Source organism: Neovison vison, chromosome 7 (assembly GCF_020171115.1).
Source record: "Neovison vison isolate M4711 chromosome 7, ASM_NN_V1, whole genome shotgun sequence".
Taxonomy (NCBI): Eukaryota; Metazoa; Chordata; class Mammalia; order Carnivora; family Mustelidae; genus Neogale; species Neogale vison.
The window spans coordinates 7,333,737-7,352,833 of NC_058097.1; positions in this window are offsets into that span (position 1 = coordinate 7,333,737).

Consider the following 19,097-nt stretch of genomic DNA (forward strand, 5'->3'; position numbering starts at 1 on the left):
CCTACTTCAGCGCCTTGCTTTGACATGTCTGTGTGACTTTTGTTCTGGACCTCTCTCTGAAATGGGAGCTGGAGGACAGGCGGAACCGGCCATCTCCTAATGCTTATCTGGAGAGAAGAGGGAATTTCACTTAATCTAATTATCTGCAGTCATTATTTTATTGGGGGGATTCACATTAAAGCAGAAACTTTTGTTAAAATAGAGTAACATTGGACCCCTGAAAGTGAAAGTTTGCCTTCCAGTGGCGGGTGGGCTTTAATCTCTCACCCTTTGGGGGCCCTTCATTTCGTGGCATGTTCTAAGTCAGGGGTTGGGCAAATTACAGCCTGCCGCCTGTTTTGTAAATAAAGCTTTGTTGGAGTGTTTGTTTTATACAGGGTCTACGGCTACTTTTCATGTTACACTGACAGAGCTGAGTAGTTGCAACAGCCACCTTTGGGCTCACAGAGCCTACAACATTTATTCTTCCCCCTTTTACAAAACGACTTTGCTGGTCTCTGTTGTAGACATGTCGAGGGTATCAGCTCCGACCCTGGGGCCTTCTAATGCATGTCACAAGTCTGAAGACAGCTACCTCTCAGGGATAGTACATATGAACATGAATGTGAATGCACACGTGTGTGTGTGTGTGTGTGTGTGTGTCTTTCTGCAATTACTGTGTACTAGTTTTGCAGCAACAATGACACAATCCTTTCTTCTTGTGTTGCCCAATTTTTCCTGCATGGTTTATGGAAAAGTCCCGTTGGGACTGAGCAGAGGAAGTGCCCTTGCGTCAGGGACTCATGGTGTGCTGCTCCATACGTGAGCACGTGCTTGCAGCTGCCCTGATTCATGGAGAAGGAGCAACTATGTTATCTTTTTCACATGAAAACAAAAGAAAACAATAAAATAAGTTTCTATATATACATGTGCATACATAAATACTTACGTGCAATTCTTTTTCTTCCATCTGTCCCCCTTTTCTGTGCCCCCTTTCTTTGTTTTCTCTTTATGTATTGTTATCTTTTTTATCTTTAGTTTTTTTAGGAGGCTCCATGCCCAGCATGGAGTCCAAAGCAGGGCTTGAACTCATGGCACAGATTAAGACCCACGCTGAGCTCAAGAGCTGGACGCCTGACTGACTGAGCCACCGCCGGGTGCCACTATGTATTGCTATTTTTGATCAAAGTAATGAATATGGAAGACTTTAAGCAAACCAAATGGTTTCTTTTAGACTGATTAGTTCATCTTCTAATAGGGCAGGGGCCCCTCTAGTTCTGTGCCTCTAAGGAGAAGAGAAGAGCAGATCATGATGTGAGGCTCCTCCAGTGCATTTTCTCATTTAGTCCACAGATGGGGCCTGTGATGAAGTCCTTCATACTCTATTTGACAGATTGGGAAAGTCACCGAGATGTAAAACCGGGTAGCCCAGAGTGATAGATGATGTGTCTGAGGTTAGCCCAGCTCAGTCTGACTTCAGAGTCATGGTGTTCCTATCATGTCATAGTTTCCCCAGTGGTTAACAGAGAGAAGGAAGAAAGAAGGAAGGTCAGAGGGGCTTATAAGGAGGAAATAGACCCATGAAGACCTGGTGATGCCATGGGATTATGTGCCACACTAGAAGGGCACAATGTGGAAGTAACATTCAACTCTGCCCAACTGGGGGACATGGAGAGGGAAGGGTGCAGAGTTGGGGTGGGGGGGACTTAGGAGAGGGAGTAATGCAGAACACGGGGAAATTGCTTACATTTTTTTAAAAATTAAAATGAAAGGACAGTTTAAAAAAAAAATCTGGAAATTTACTGAGAAAAAAGTTAGCCCTGGTGTCCTCTCATTCCGAATTCTGAGTTTCTGAGGCAGAGCTAATGCTCCCTTGTATTGGCAGCAGGGACACTGACAGACCAGATACTAGTGTGAACTCCAGGCTCTAATAAAGATCTGCTCCCCTGTTTTCCTGCCATTTTCCAATTGAAAACATGCTGAATGCTGACAGGTTTTTGGCAGGGGCCAAGTATTCACCAGGTTAAAATCATTACACTGGAAACGGAAGAGTCAATATTCCTGTTTAAAGAGTTGAACTCAACTTGTCTTGGAAAGAACAGTTGCCTCATCCTCCACCCACCACTCCCTGAGGAGGACTCGATTCTCTCACCCGAAATAGTCATCTCTTTATCACACCAGGGTGCTTGTGAGGCCATTATGTGGGATTTCTGGAATGAAGTCCTTATTGGAAGCATCGGCTTCCTCCCCTCTCCTCCCCCTCCTGGAACTTGCGGAATGTGATTTTCCATTTGGCTGGAGTGGTTCTCTTTATGGGGGCCTGTATTTGGCCTGGTCTCCATTCAGCTTTCTTAAAGAAAGCCCGTGGCTCCTGTTGTTTTGGCTGTGTGGACCAGCAAGCAAAGTTGTGAATTGAGCCAATCTCCTGGAAAATGCAGGCTCCAAAGGTTTCAGCTCAGTGTGTCTGGAAGACTGAGCCAGTGATAAAATGCTGGAGGTGGGGGCTTGTGCGTCCTTCATTCAGCCACCCTCTCATGGAAGGGGTTACTAAGGTCCAGGTACTTGATCATCGTCTCAGAGAACATTGCTAGCAGATGCTATGCCAGACAGATTCCACACCTCCATCGCCAAGTCCATTGCCACCCATCCCTCCACTGGGTGTCCCTGTATCACTCCTGCAAATGTTTTCCTTCTAGGTCTAAACCCCAGTGAGTGGGTATGTGGGGTCCAAATTGCCTGGGATTTTGTCCTTTTCTGGCTAATTTTTGTGAGAGGGAATCACACGGAACACAACAAGCCAGGCCAGACATTAGGTGCCTGGCACATTCGCAAGATGCTGGGTGAGGGAGCTTGGGGTTCTGAGCTAGGGCAGACTTTGTCACATTGTGAACATCATCCCAGTCACCTACGGCTGGGGAGCTGCGGCCAAGTCACTTCTTTCTCTAACATCTTGGTTACCTCATTTGTGCATTGAGCCTTCCTCATGGGATATTTGTGAAGTATGAATGAGAGAATGTGGGAAACGGTTGGTACCATTGAGCTTGCTTACTATACATCGGCTGTTTCTCATCTTCCTCTTCGTCCTCCTCCTTAGCTGTAGATTTGTCACCTTCATTATGTTCACTGAAATCTTGGGGGTATAGTAAGACAGGGAAAGAGAGAAAGGGGAATATTTGTTGAGCATTTACTGTGTACCAGGCCATGTGGTTCTAGGACTGTCTTATAATTAACCCCAGGATATTCTTCACAGAAGGGAAGAGTAGTAGAATCTTTCCTTGAAGGCTCTTAGGTAAGACCATTCATGTTCTTGCATGTTGTCCAGGAGAATGTGGAAACAGGCCTTGTCCCCTATTCCACTCCAACCAAATCCAAGGTGGTAGAGTTATGAGTGACTGCTGAATCACTTCAGTTCATCCATCTGCCTAAGTTCTGACAAACTTTGGATTCCCCACATGCCTTACCTTCCTTGTTCACCTCCACCTGTCCCCAAATTCAGCTTAGCCCCTGGGATAGGTCCTCGGCCCCACAAATTCGGCTTAGCCCCTGGCATGGGTCATAAGCCATCAATTGGCTCTTAGGTAGGCAACATGGGAGAAGTGTGCCAAGATTATCCTCTCCCTAGCATGTTTAATGGGTGGGAGTTCTTGTGTCCAAAGAACTTTTTTTCTCTCACCCTTCAGTTGTGACACCAAAGACCAGGATGAGGGAGGAAGGGAAGGAGGGAAAACTAAACCTGCCCCCATACTTCATGTCCCACGAGAGAGAGAGGATTACCCCTATTACAGATAAGGAAGGTGGGGCCTAGAGAGCTTATACAACTTCCTCAAAGCTTCACGGTAAGTGGGGTTGGGTTTTGAGCTTAGGTCTTCCTGATTTCAAGGGCCATGTCTTTCCCTTAGCAACCTAACCTTAGCTTTGGGTTTCCAAGGACCTGTGTTTGAATGTCATAATGTACATTTGAATAGGCTTAGTTCACACTGGAAAATCGAATTCTGAGAAAAAGCCACTTTAGATCTTGGTATTAATCATCTCCGACTACCATACCAAAATATCACAGGTTGGGTAACTTAAGCAACAGATTTTTTTCTCCTCATAGTTCTGGAGGCTGGAAGTCCAAGATCAAGTTTCTGGCAAGGTTTGGTTTCTCGTGAGAGCTAACTTCCTGGGAGGCAGACTGCACTCTTCTTGTTGCGTCCTCATACGGAAGAGAGGAAGCTCCGGTGTCTCTTCCTCTTCCTTTAAGGACATCCATCCTGTGGGATCAGGAACCCACCCTTATGACCCCATTCAACCTTAGTCACCTCCTGAAAGGCCCTGGCTCCAGTATAATTACTTGGGGCTAGGGCTTCAACATATACATTTGGGGGACATTCAGTTACAACAATATTCATGTCAGGGGTTCAGGAATCAGACATGATTTTTAGGTTATGGATTTTGATCACAGCCTTCGTAAGGGTGGTAAGGCCCAGCCACAAAAGGGAAGATGATAGGGACAGAGTTGGTGAAAGTATATAGGAAAAGCAAATCTTGTTTGAAACATTATTTCCCTGATTTTGCTTTGCCGTAGGGAAACCAAGGCCGAATAATCCTGCTCCATTCACTCTGGCTCTGTTTTTTATCTTCATGACTTGGTTTCCCCGAGTTGAAGGTAAAGCAGTTGGCACTGTGTTAAGTTATGCCAAACGCATATGAGTGTTAACTACTATTCTTCTATTTGCTATGATAGTTATTAGTGCATTTAACCACTCCACCCGCCAGCCCCCATCCCCAAGTTAGATATGGTTATAGAACTTGTTCTTGTCAATGAGATGGGAATGGAAGTGATGCGCATCACTTTGGATGGAAGCTTTAAGAGCCAGTGCATTACTCAGAAGCCTTCTTTTTACTTTTGCCCCTACAACAAACAAAGCTCCAGATGGTGGCTGCTCTTTCAGTCTGGGTCCTCCTAGAGGGGCAACAGTATAGAGCAGAACCCCCAGCTGACCAGCCATGGAACAGGTAGCATGAGCTAGACATAAACTTCATTGTTTTAAGCCGTTGAGACTTGGGGGTAATTTGCCCTGTATCATGATCTAGCTTATCCCTGACTATGTCCTGCTGCAGAATCAGCTCTCCTTCCTGTCTATACTGTGTGCTCTGAATCACTCAGCACTGGGGGATTCTGTATTGCCCACTTTTTCAGAGCTATTCTAATAAGACTCAGCCAGTCATTGAGAACTCCTCATTTACTAAATCTGAGTCTTGGGCTTTGACTTCAAATATCTCACTGAACCCATTTTATAAAAGAGAACACTAAAACTCATAGTTGTGGAAGTATCTTGTAACAAGAGATACAACCAGGAACTGAGTTAAATCTTTAACTCAGATTTGCCCAACTCAAAAGCCCGTGGGATTTCTACATTGGCACACAGTGTGTCTTCTCAGGTGCCTGTGGGTATTTTGCTGCATCAGGGTTTGAGCTGTCAGTTAATCAAAGACTATTAATGATCTGGTCTAGGGGTGTGCAAACTGGCCCATGGGCCAAATCTGGCCTGTTGCCTGGATTTATAAATAAAGTTTTATTGGAATGTGGCCATGGCTATGTGGTACTTACATGCTCTAACACTGGTTTTGTATAGTTGTAGAAGAGACCATTTGGCCCATAAAACCTAAATATTTACTACCTGACTTTCCAAGAAAAGGTCTGTTTACCTTTAATTTAGATGGGCTATGTTTCATTTGAAAAACAAGGAAACTGAGATCAGACCAGTGGGGTGTGCATTACAATAGAAAATGGCTTTATGCAAAGCTGTATGATGAAACATTAACCATTTAGGGTCTATGTGCATAACTGTTCTAAGCTATATAATTCTAATGTATCATTTCTTTATCCCTGCATTTTAAAAAAGATGGCTGTTTTTGCTTTTCTTTAAAAAAATCTAAGAAGTTTTTTTGATAACCCCAATGAAATGGAGACTAAATGAAAAAATCCACTCTTGAATTAGTTTGCAATGAATTCATATAATATTAGTTGATACCATATCCTGCATTATTCTTGTTTCAGTTCATTTGAACTTATATCATGAGCATTTCCCATATCTTCAACATTAAACATAAATGTAATCACTGATGGTTGCATAACATTCTGCTCTATAGAAAGGCCATAATTTCTATAATCATTATAATATTTAGGTTTATCAGAAAAGTTTTACATTATACTAAATCTATACTAGATTTATATATAAATCTCTATCTACATTTCTGATTTTTTCTTGGCATGGATTCCTAAAAGTAAAATTCCTGGCCAAAGCATATTAATGATTTAAAGGTCTCAACTCATTTTATCAATTTCTTTAGAAAGGCTAGTCTAATTTCTATTTTACCTTGAGGTGAAGATATCTGCCTTACTATACTCTCCAAACCACTGTATACTGTTCTAAGTCTTTCATATGATGATATGTAAATATGGTTTTTTTTAGGATTTAATTTGTTTTAGAGGGAGAGAGAGGGCCAGGGAAGTGGCAGAGGGAGAGAGAGAATCCTTAAGAAAATTCCTCACTGAGGGAAGAGCCCAAAGCTGGGTTTGTTTCCAGGACTCTGAGATTATGACCTGAGCTGAAATCCAGAGTTGGATGCTTAACTGACTGAGCCACCCAGGGTTTCCTATTATATTTTTGTTTCAATCAGCATGTTTTGATCACTATTTAAGGTGAATTTTTTAGATGAGTATTTATGTTTTATGCTCTGAAAATACTCAATTCCAATTATACATCCTTTCACTGAGAATTCAAAATACTTTTAGGACTTCCCTTGATGTATCTATGATTATGTTTTATTTCGGTCTACCACTGTAATTTGTTGGTGTTTTTTTTAATTGGTTGGAAATGGCTTTTCTAAGTATAACCCCATCTCTACCGCACACTTCACTCCCCTCTGAGTGCACTTATAGTCATTCTTGTGATCTTCATTTCCTCATGTCAGCCCTCTTTTCCTGTGCTCCACATTTTCTTTGGGAACTGCTAAGCCCTCTATCAATTTTGGTAGGGGTATTGCTCAGTGGTGACTCTGTGTGTAGTCACTTCAGCATCAGCTTTGATAGCCTGGTTTCCTTGGCCTTCCATTGTTTTGATCTGACCCATCCCAAATCTTCATCCCAAATCTTCAACACGCCCATCTCATGTTTAGGTATGGGGGCACTTCTAGAGAGAATCTCAAAAGTGGAACCATTCAGTGGGTTTTTTTTTTTTTTGACCCATGTGCATTGAGCATTGGCTGTGCATTGGCTGTGTTTGATGTACCGTTCTAAATGTTTGGGATATGCCCACAAAAAAAGACCACTACCCTCATAGAGTTTGCATTCTATGGGGGAGACATCCAGTGATCAGTAAACTAAGTAAATTAGGCATCAGTGCTGAGGAGAAAGAAAAAGCAGAGCGGACATCAGAGGTGGGAGGCAGCTGTAATTTTCAACGGCATGGTCAGCTTAGCCTCCAATAAAAAGTGAAGACTTGAGCAAAGACATGAAATAGGTGAGGGGGATGGACATGCATCACCTGGGGGAAGAGCACTGGGGTAAAGAGAAAAGCCCCCAAGTGGCCTAGGGTCCTAGGGCAAGCGTGTAGCTGGTATGTTCCAAGAACAGGAAGGAGGGCAGTGGCTGGAGGGAGCAATAATGGCGGAGACGGGAGGGGATGAGGCAGGAGAGGGCAAGAGAATTTAGGCCAGCGAAAAGGTCCTCAAAGGAGTGTAGATTTTATTTACCCTGAGGGGAATGGGGGAACAGAGCACAAGCAAAGTGTTTTAAATCGAGGAGGGACTTAAGTCTGACTCAGGTCTTGGATGGCCCGCTCGGGTTGCTATAACGAGGAGCTTCTGCAGAGGGACAAAGGTCGAAGTTAGCAACAGTTGCAGGGCTAACGTAGAGAGAATGACAGGGTGATGGGCTAGTTCAGGGCGGCAGCAGAGGAAGTAGGGAAATGCAAGGAGATTCTAAATACATTTTGAAGGTATGACCAACTAGACTGACTGCTAGAATGGTTTTCAGGTATTAGAGAAAGAGAAGGAAAAAGACAACTCCAAGGTTTTTGGCGTGAGCAACTAGTGGGATAGGCTGTCATCAACTGAGGTGGGGAAGGTTCTGAGCAGGGCAGGCCTTGGGGTGGAGGGCTGGGTGTTGCTTCTGCACATGTTGTATGTGGGCTGTCTAATTAGGATTCCAGCTGGACGTGTTGAGTAGCTAGAGCCAGGCAAGTTTCAGGAGAGAGGTCTGTGCTAGAAACACAAAGTCAGGAGTTCCCAGGAAGTAGATGGCATTTTTAAAGCCATTACAGTGTATGATATCCCAAGGGCGTGAGTCTGGGTAGAGAACGACCAGCTACTCTACAAATTCCCGTGCTCTGATATCAGCTGGACTCTGTGCGCAGACTTCTATTATTCTTTTGCTTTTCCCTTGGCTTACTAGCCCTGGGTTTTTTAATCTGGGTTATGACTCCTGCCAAGAATTACAGGAAAGGTTGTATGATGCTGTATACTTTGTATCTTTTCTGACTTCACATGTGATTCAAAAAAGTCAGAAAAAAATGTTGATATTAAAATTATGGAGTAGCATGCAAATAATTTTTTTTTAAAGCAAACACAAATTTTAAAAGAAAATTTATGCTTTTTCTATGACTCCTTTCATCTTTTTAATTTGTTTAAAGAGTGGAGGGATGTGTCCTGCAGTTTAGGAAGACTGTGGGAGGAAATTTGGGATGTAACCTTACTAGTTCCCCATCACAGAGGAAGGTTCCAGGCTTACACCTTCATTCTTCATCTCACTTGGTTTTTGGAACTTTTGGTTGTTTCTCACATCAGATTGTTCTTCCTTCGTGAAGGTTTCTAAAGTATACAACTTGGAAAGAATATTCCAAGGAAAGGATAGATGCGGTTTCAGCCATGGAAGCACTCTTAAATAGTGTGGCCTCCTATGGCGATGATTTTATAATGAGCACTACTTGTATGTGTGATTTTTTTGATCCATTTGTTAAAAATTCGGCTTCAGGACTGTGTACTTATATTTTATACAGCTTGATTTATCTTTACAATTCTCACAGTTGTATATGCATTAAAATTCTAGCTTCTCCCACAGGATACACACCAGTAAATTGGGCCTAGGGGTACAAGGAATCTAAGGAACAATGACTCCAACTTAAAAGAGTTATGAAGCCTGGGGGTGGGTGTTACGGAGGGCACGCATTGCGTGGAGCACTGGGTGTGGTGCATAAACAATGAACTTTGGAACCTGAAAAAAAATAATATTTAATTAAAAAAAGAAAGAGTTATGAAACAAAGTCCTGGGCTCTGTTTGTTTCCACCACGGCATTTGTTGAGAGAGAAACAGAAGGGTGGAAGTCTCCGGAAAAGAGATATTTGGAGGAGAAAGTCTTTGATCCTTTCTTGAGACACCAGAAACATTTAAGGATTTGATAAAGACAGATCATTGGAGAATAAAAAGACAATTAAAAACTCCATGAAAGGGACTCCTGGGTGGCTTAGTCGGTTAAGCTGCTGCCTTTGGCTCAGGTCATGATCCCCGGATCCTGGGATCGAGTCCCGGGGCTGTCTGCTCAGCAGGGATCCTGCTACTCTCTCCAACTCTGCCTACGGCTCTGGTGCACTCTCTCTCCCACAAATAAATAAACAAATAAAATCTTGAAAACAAAAACAAAAACAAAAACAAAAAACCTCCATGAAAAGCAGAAAGTTATATAAACAGAGCAGTATTATCATTGCCCTTTACTCAGCTAGATTAATCACCCTCACATAGGAAGCCTGGGCTTGTTTTTAAACATAGGGCAGGACAATTTGAAAGCAAAGCACATTCTTTGGGTAAAGCAACATTTATTGAGCATCCATTGTGTGTTAGTACTTTTTTGAACATAATCACCTTTTATAAAATACTCAACTTGCCTTTGGGATAACTACTAAAATTTCCATTTTTTAGTGGCAAAAACTCCAATATAGAAAAGCTAAGAAACTAGCCCCAAATTGTGCAGTCACTCAGTGGCATGTTGGAATTCACATCCAGTCTGCTGGCTTTGAAAGCCCCATGTTCTGATGCTGCTTTTTCCAGGGTCCAGGCAGAACAATTATAGAAATGATTATCAGTCACCTAAATACTATGGATGAAATCAGTGTTTTAATCACAAATATCTTGTTAGCAGAAACAGAACTCCAAAATAAAGCTCTCCAAGAATGAAGCACAGCATTTATCCCCAACCAATGCATATTAATTAATAATTAGTCAATTATTCCACCATAGTGATATCGAAGGTAGCATTTATTAGAGTTCTTAAATTAGTGGTTCTCAACTAGGGGCAATGTTACCCCAAGGGGACATTTGGCAATGACTGGGGGAGTGCTCCTGGCATTTACTGGGTAGACACCAGGGAGGCTGTTAAACATTCTACCAAGCACAAGGCAGCCCTCACCTGCACCCAAACAAAGAAGTATCCAGCTCAGAATGTCAGCGATGCTGAGTTGAGAAACCCTGCCCTAAATAAAGAACATATGCAGTGAAAGGCAACAAATGTAACTGGATTACTATGTGGATTCTTTCTCCTTTATTTCTCCAAAGGATAATCAAATTCTTGAATGAATATTTATTTTCCAATATTATTTTAGCTGTGTTTTGATATGCAGATGAAAATTACCCATAATAATCTGGATAAAGTGACGACTAACTGGTGTCCTGTGAAGGTTCAGGTGTTTATAAAGCATGTTTGTCAGTGGAGCGTGTATCTCCATTGTATATACATTGAGGGTATTGTCGTGTGTGTGTGTGTGTGTGTGTGTGTGTGTGTGTATGCACGTGCGCCCTTGCTGGTTTTGTCGGGAAGTATAAATTGGGTTTTGGAAAAAGATACTCCCCACTACCTCCCACCCTAAGCCCTCACTTCTTCCTATTAAGATTTCCCTTGCAACTTGGCCTCTTTTAAACTCCTATCTCGTGCATTCTCTCTTCTAATCTAATACCTCCGCGTACATATCTAAACATGATCAGTGACAGTTTTCGCTGTGGGGTGAGGCTTTCACTGACAAGGCCAGTGAGCGCTGATTTGAGACCAGCCATTGTGAGTGACTTCAGCTGTCTCTTCAAGTGACATCCAGCTACTTGAGAAAGGAGCGATGACGAAAGTTCTTTGGACAGAAAACTTTCTCTGACAAGAAGGTGACAGGTCCTTGCACAGCTGCTCTCTGATATGCCTCGGAAGGGGCCCATGGAGTGACTAATTTGAGCTTTGCAGTAGCTGAGAGGAAGCATGGGACCCATGCACTCTTAGGGCTTGACGAAGTCTGTAAAACAGCCTGGATATGGATGCAGGCTGGAGGAACCCATCTTTGCTGGGCAATAGGCCAGGGAACCCTGTCTGTTTAGAACATGAGAACCCTGAAAATATGCATGGTGCATGGACATCTGTTGTTTTGCCTGCCCAGAATCCATTCTTCCTTCTCCTGGTCACAGCACCTCATTTCTCCTTTAGCAAGACACCCCATGCTTACCTATTCTCATTTGGTTGGAGCCAACCCTGGCTTACTGGTTCCAGGGGTTAGCCAATCAACACATCCATTCCCTTCATCACAGGGATTGGTTCAGGGGAGTGTTGGTGACCCAAGACAAGCCAATGAGACTTGGTTCTGTGCCTTTTGCCATAGTTGTTAAGAAAGAGATGCTCTTTCTCCCTGCTGTTTCCAAACTATAGCCGTAAGCTTGGAATTTCTGGGAATCACGATGTGAAACAAGGTACCTCAGAGAATAGAAGAGCTGAGAAATAGAGAGAAAGAGACATCCCAGTTCTAATGAAATTATTTGAGCTTCTAATTCAGCTGTCTGGGATGGGCCTTCTACCCTAGACTTTCAATTACACAAACCAATGAATTCCTGTTTTCCTTTTAGCGGATTTAAATTGGTTTCTCCAGAGACAGATTCTTGATCCATACAAATAAGTACAATTTTGAGTGCCTGCTATGTGTGCCATGAGTCCTTTTTTTCCTCACAGTGACCTCTGGGGTGGGCACTCCTGGTATCCCAGGTTAGGCATAAGAAAGTCTGAGACTTGGAGAGTTTATGTGATGCTTAAGGCTGGCAACTAGTAAGGGTGGCTCTGAGAAGCAAGTTCTCTGTCTTAGAAATGCTCAGCTCCATTTTCTATGTAGAGAGGGTGGAACAAGTGGGTTTTGGAGCCAGACTGTCTGGCTATGAGCCTTTGTCTTAATGCTTCTGAGAGATGTGGCATTTATAGGAAACTTGATGTTTTTGTACCTCGGTTTTCTCATCTGCCCAACAGAGTTTATCAATAATTGTGCCTATTTTAGGGAGGTTGCAAGAGTTAAGTGAGCAGATGCATGTGAAGTTCTTAGAACAATGCCTGAAACACAACAAACACTCAGTGCATGTTAGCTGCCTTTACGTTCTCTATCTGGGAATGAGCTGGAGTGGCTGCTTTAGGGGCAAGACCTAGGCTGTGCTGTCTTACAACAGATACCCCAAGAACACTGAACACCTAAAGTGACTGATTAGAACTAAAAGTAATTATGAATATGAATAGAGGAGAAGTCATAAAAATAATGGGTGTTTTAAATGGGTAATGCATCATGTTTCATTTATTCATTTGTTCTATAAGTTTTTATGGAGTAACCAATCAGTGTCAGATGTTGGATTGAATGCAGACATGAAGAGATCAGAGCCCTTTCCTTTAGTAAACGAAGTTAAGGCAAGAGTAATATTAACAGAGTGGGGTAAGTGTTGTGTGCTGAAGAGAGAAGAAGTTCTGTGCTGTGGAGGCTTGTTTGGAGGACAGATGTGAAACAGGACAAAATGAAAGGACTCAGGGCCCAGATGTTCTAGTGTGTTCTAGTGTACAGAGTTAGGGGTGTTTCATGAGAGGGAAGTAAATGCCAAGCTGTAAGGAAATATGGATCATACTCTTCTATTCTCTTCTTTGAGAAAGATGTCGGATGCCATGACCAGGTTCCCTGTTTGTAACAGGGTCCTACTGATGTGTTAAAGGATTGGACAATATTAGTGTTGAAGTTGACTATGGTCAACTTTTATGGTCTGGTCATCAGCTCCTCAACACGTGGTAACAGAGCCCATCCACACTGGCCGGGCCCAAAATAAAGGAGTAGAAAGCTGGCTCTATTCACCTCTCCTTCCACTGACGTTCCTTTAGCTTATCCAGCTGACAACCTCTGGTGCCCGTCTTGTGGTCCCACCCTTTCTCTTTCAGCAGAGTCAGAAATCTGTCTTGGTGTGTTCACCCATATTGTTTCTTGGTGTTACGTACTCTTCTGAGTGCTGTCAGATTGGCTTTCTTCATGCATCCTCCATTCTTAGTACTTCCCCTTCCTACTTTTGAGGGCCCACCATACCCTCTTGCTGGACCAGAGCATTTTTTTCTTTTTCCCTGGTGAAGCCAGTAGGCTTTCTGTATTATAATCAAAGTCCCACCAATCAGACTTTAGAAGGCTGATATGAGGAGAAGGAGCAAGGATTGGGTGACTAGGGACTCTGGTGAGTAGGTTTTTGTTTGTGAGGAGCTTTTAGTCTAGAAGAGACACACATGCCACAATTAAATACAACAAAGTGTGAACAGCACATAAATAGTAATATATCCAAGGTCCAGGGTTGAGGAAGGACTAATTGATTTAATTGGTAGGAAATAGGACATAAGGAAGGTTTCCCATGGAAGATAATATTTCAGCTGGATTTTTAAGGACAGATAGTATTTCACAAAGTTGGGAAAAAAAGGATTAATAGCATTCTGCACTGTCAAATATAGTAACACTAGTCACTTGAATTGAGATGTGCTTTAAGTATAAGATACACTAGATTTTGAAGACTTAGTACCTCTCCCCATAAAAAACTCTTTAAGTATCTCCTTAATAACACTTTTATATTGATTGTATGTGGAAATGATAACATTTTGGATATTTGGGGTTAACTAAGATATATTATTAAAGTGGATTTTCTTTGTTCATTTAAAAAATTGTGCATTTTTATTTTATTTTATTTTAGAGAAGGAGGAGAGAAAGAGAGAGGGAGAGGAGAGAAAGAGGGAAAAGGAGAGAGAGAGGCAAAGAGAGAGAGAATATTAAGCAGGTTCCACACTCAGTGTAGAGCCTGACTTAGGGCCCAATCTCATGACCCTGGGATCAGGACTCGGGGCCCCACAAAATTTAAAATCACACATATGACTCTCCTCATTTGTGCCTTGTTTTAGTTATATTTCTGTTGCACAGTGCTGCTCCAGGCAAAAGAAATAGCATAGGGACTGAGGCAGGCAGAAAACTGGTTGACTCAGTTGGAGTATGAAGACTTCAAATCTGAGGGGTGGGAAGAGGCGCGAAATGTGGCTAGAAAGGCAGGCCCGGAGCAGACCACCAAGGAGGTCCAAGTGATATCCTGACAACAGTGGGAGCTGTTGAAGGAGTCAGATGAAGAGGCTCCATAGGCAGATTTATGGTCTTCATCTTCAGGGCAGTTATCGAGGTGCAGTGTCCTGATTTGTAGAAGACATGGAGGCAGTAATTGTCCAGGGTAGGTGTGTTTATTTCCCATGTCTGCTGTGATAGTATGCCACAAACTTGGTGGCTTAAAACAGGAAAGTATGAATAAAAACAGGGTAGTTGGGATGGAGATGAGAGACCGTATTAGAATCATATTTAAAGATAATTTACATTAAAGCTTAGAATGATAGACTGTCCAAGATTTATTTCACAAAGATCCACAAGTGGGGAGGAAGTGAGCCTAGTTAAACATTATTTCTCTGAGTCAATCAATTATCAAGGGGGATAGGATTGGAAGTCATTACAGTATTCTGTGTACTTTTGCATATGTCCGGAATTTTCCAAAATAAAAGCATTTCAAGAGAAGGTAATCAAGAATATTCCATTTCCTTATGTTAGGAATTATATTTCAGTTTTGGTGTGCCTGGCATTTGAGGAGTTGATGGATTTTGTTGATGGATTGTGGGGTAGCCACAGATTTGGTTTTTCAGTGATTTGACACTCTTGTATCACCTGACAAATAGGCTTAAAGATTTACTTCGTGTGGAGGCATGAGCACTTGTGACAAGATTTTGTCTCAGGATAAATGCCCTTTCATCACAAGAGAATGGGAAATTCATGTCACCTTGTCCAAACCAGGAGCAGTGAAAACCCGCAACCAGCCAGGGTTTTGTTGGAAGGAAACAGTTTGTTTTTCTTTTTTTTTTTCCCAATTTATTTATTTTCAGAAAAATAGTATTCATTATTTTTTCACCACACCCAGTGCTCCATGCAAGCCGTGCAGTTTGTTTTTCTTAATCATCCCCATGTCACTTACAAGTAGGAATGAACGGCAGCGGTCCCTTTCTGACTCCATAAACTAACTGTCATACGGAAAGATGAGCCTATTTAACTGAGGGAAAATGCTGAAATAGTTTAATTGTGTTGTCTCTATAGCAGACGGTTGTTATCAGGGTAGAGGAGGGGGAAGCAAAACCCAATGAAATATTCAATGCAGACAAGAACGTGTGGGTGAGTGTGATTCTGTAGTTTAAACCACGTGCTTTCTTTTCAGATAATTTTTAGTTTTGCTGCAAGGTGTGGTATAAAAATGATGCCAGAAGAATGGTTTGCTGGGTTATTTAAAAGCCTGCATACACCATTTACAAGGTATGTCGTTGACAGTTAAAAATGACCTATCTATTATTCATGTGGTCCCCCTCGACATAGAAGAGGTTACTTGAACTTGGCAGCCGTAAATGAGGGAAGAGGAAAGTGATGGAATTCATGATGTAAATCCATGCTTAAACGTGTCTCAGGCTATTTCAGGAGCTCAATATTGCAATTTTCCTATGAGGGATGACCAGCTCAGGGACATCCTCTTCTGATGTAAACATCACTTAATGAAGTTTCCTTGTACCCGCCAGTTGCTCATTGCAATGTCTTAGCTATATTCTTTCTTTCTTTCTGGCCTGCCTTCTTCTGACCGGTGTTCAGGAACATACAGCTATGCCAGCTGCTAGCCTTAAAGCCCAAGTCTAGCAGCCCAGCCCCTCTAAGGACCAGGGTCCCCATATTTAAAACTGATTTGAAGATTTCTAGGTGTTTCAGGAAGTTTTTGAGAGAATTCAGGTATAATGCATGTGATGGACTTAGCACAGTCTTTGCCCTACATGAAACACTTGGTCAACATTAGGTACGGGAGAGTTTGAGACTTTGAGAATAAAGGGATTTACCAGGCCTTAAAAACAGCAAAGAAAATGAAACTCATGTGCTGAAGCGTGGCTCGTAGACTCAGGGCAGCAGCATAAGTGCCAAGGAGCTGGTGAGATGTGCAGAACTTCAGGATCTACCCTGCACCTGCTGAATGAGCAGATGCACTGTGACATGGTCCCCAGGTAATTTGTATGCATGTTAACTGTGAGAAGGGCTGGACACACTCCTCTTGCAAGATGTGGTAAGGGAGGGTTTCCCTTTTGCCTTGGAGCTAGAAACACGGATGCTAAGGAAACTGTCCATTCCAGAGAGCTGTCAGGATTTGGGGCTAGACACTCACTTTTGGACCCTGACTCCACCCCTGCTTTCCGAGAGTTTGTAGAACTGTCTCTTCCACTAGTCTAAAGTAGCAGAAGTCTGGGGATGGAGGTCAGTGTGGGGGAGTACCGGAGTCATGAGTTGTTGGCTTAAAGTTGAAGAATTTTTGATTTTTTTTCTTCTGCTCCCCAGAAAGCCAAGTAAGGGATTGTCTTCAGGGACATCACTTCTGTAGACTGGGGATGCTTTAAAGAAGTGGAAATTGGCATGTCATACCCATTGAATGGTGACTGCATTGGGAACCTTCAGGCCCAGCCCGGTGGTACCATTTTGTCAGAGTGGAGCATGGTGAGGGCACTCTTGGGGTTATTGACATATGGTCCCTGGAATTTGGGAGTGTTCTGAACACAGGGACTAAGGGACTGATGCTTCTTCCCTAGAGATTTCTGAAGTCAGGACATGCCTGGGAAAAGAAATGAGAAAACTAGCCCTTTCCAGGCCCTTATGACCCTCAGAGAGCACAGAAGGAGACTCAGCAGTTCTTTGACTCCATGTGAATGAGGATGGATTTAGAGAAGTAGGCTTTGTGGTGCTGTCCTTCTTAGATGGGTTGAGTAGGGACGTGATCATGAGTGTGGTTGAATGGGAACAAAACTTTCCATCTTTAGGGTCCTTGGTGATTGACAGGGTCAGGGTGAAGTTGTCTACCATCCCAGAAGACCAGGACTCCTCTGGAAGGAGATCACCATATTGTAAAGACAGTTGGTAGCCAACAGAATCCTCAGACAATGACAGAGTGACAGTAACTTCATAGCCACCAGGCAGGTGACCATTTTCCTCCAAGTTCTCGATTCCAGGGAGGAGATACCTTTAAACTAGCATTTGGATTTCCCTCCCTTCAAAGTGCTAGGAGGGGAGAAGTAAAAATGAAAATACTTCCCCTCCTAGTTCCCTAAGAGTTACAAGACCAAGCTGGTGTTAACAAATTGGAGGGCATTTCAAAGTGGATGTGAGTTTGGAGTCACAAGTTTGCCTGGACTTAGAGTACCAAAAATTACCATGAGATTTTGGAATCCAGTCCAAAGTTTACTAAAAGAATACAGTTAGAAAATAAACTGTAGTCCAGGGCAGTGACTGGAGAAAAAAAAATACAATGGTTCTGGTTTACATCTCTCTGAATTATTCCACTATTAACTCCAAACACAAGTTCCTTAGCCGTTCATATTTTTCATATCCATAGTTTGGGCCATGACATCAATTCTTGGCTTTTGTGATTTGCAGTAACTTTCAGTTTTGCCTAAGGATGAATTTGAAGCCCTTGTTCAGAGCCGAGACCAGAGAGGGAGCATTGCCCTTTTACCTGCCTGCTTACCTCAACCCTCCTTTGTCACGCTTTACTTGTTTTCATGGACACAGCGACACTGGCTGTGTTCTTTACTTATAAACACTGACATGAAAAGGAAACCAAGCGCTAATTTAGGTAACAGCAAGGAAGTAAAACTGGAGATACCTAAGAAAGGAATTTGTTTTGGAACACTGAAAAAAAATTAAAATTAAATTAAAAAAAATAAAGGCAAGGAATGATTCAGAGCCAGAAAGCAGAAATTTAGGAGAATCTTGGGAGAGGGATGTTGGTTTCAATGGCCTACATCTGTGATAGAAACATGTTGGCTGGAAGTTCGACACTAAGACAAGAGGAAGTGTTTAACAGGCTAGTGCCCCCTCATCTCAGGGATGAATAAACCTTCCATGTACTAGACTCAGCCTTTAGTGGTGTGGCAAGTGCTTCAAGTGTCCAAAAGGTTGTCAGCGGAAAATGGGATTGGCATTATCTTGGTATATGGGCTCAAAATCATTGGAAGAAAAAATTGGGGCTTTGGAAGTTCTTTAGAACAGTAACAGCTGCCTCACGAGGGTCAGCTTTCTGTCACAAGTCATGAAATTTCAGTGTTTTTAGTGACCTAAGAGGTCTACCTTACAATCTACATCTCCCTGATGCTACCCCTGCATGTGATAAGTCCCAGACACTGCCAGGAGCGTTGAGATATAAGGGTAGATTACTCTGGAGAGTTAACCATGAAATCAACATGTCATGGACTGGAACAGAAAAGTGTAAATTTGTTGTTGCCTTAATCATAATAAAAATAAGAGCTAAAATTACCAAGTGCCTGTTATGTGACAGGCACTTTGGGGAGCCTCTTGCTCATCCTTCCATCCATCTGTCTGTTCGTCCGTCTACCTCCCCACCCCCCACCCATCCATTCATCATCTGTCATCTGCTCATCGTTTTGTAAATCCCCAAGAGGAACCTGTGAGGTTTGTATTATTATCTAATACAGATCTGATCTGAAATCTGGTTTAAAATATTCAATATCCAAAGAAGAGATGAGTCTCTAGAGCTGGAGAATAGTCACCTCTTAGACTATGGAAAAGGAGAGACAGAGAAGCAGAGTCTCGGAGGGCAAGGATGGCCCAAGCATTACTCAGAAGGGAAGGATTCTTGTCTATGTGTCCCAGAGCATCGCTATATCCTGCTTACGCTAGCTAGCCCTTTAGTGGGAGAAGGTTTTCTACTTTGG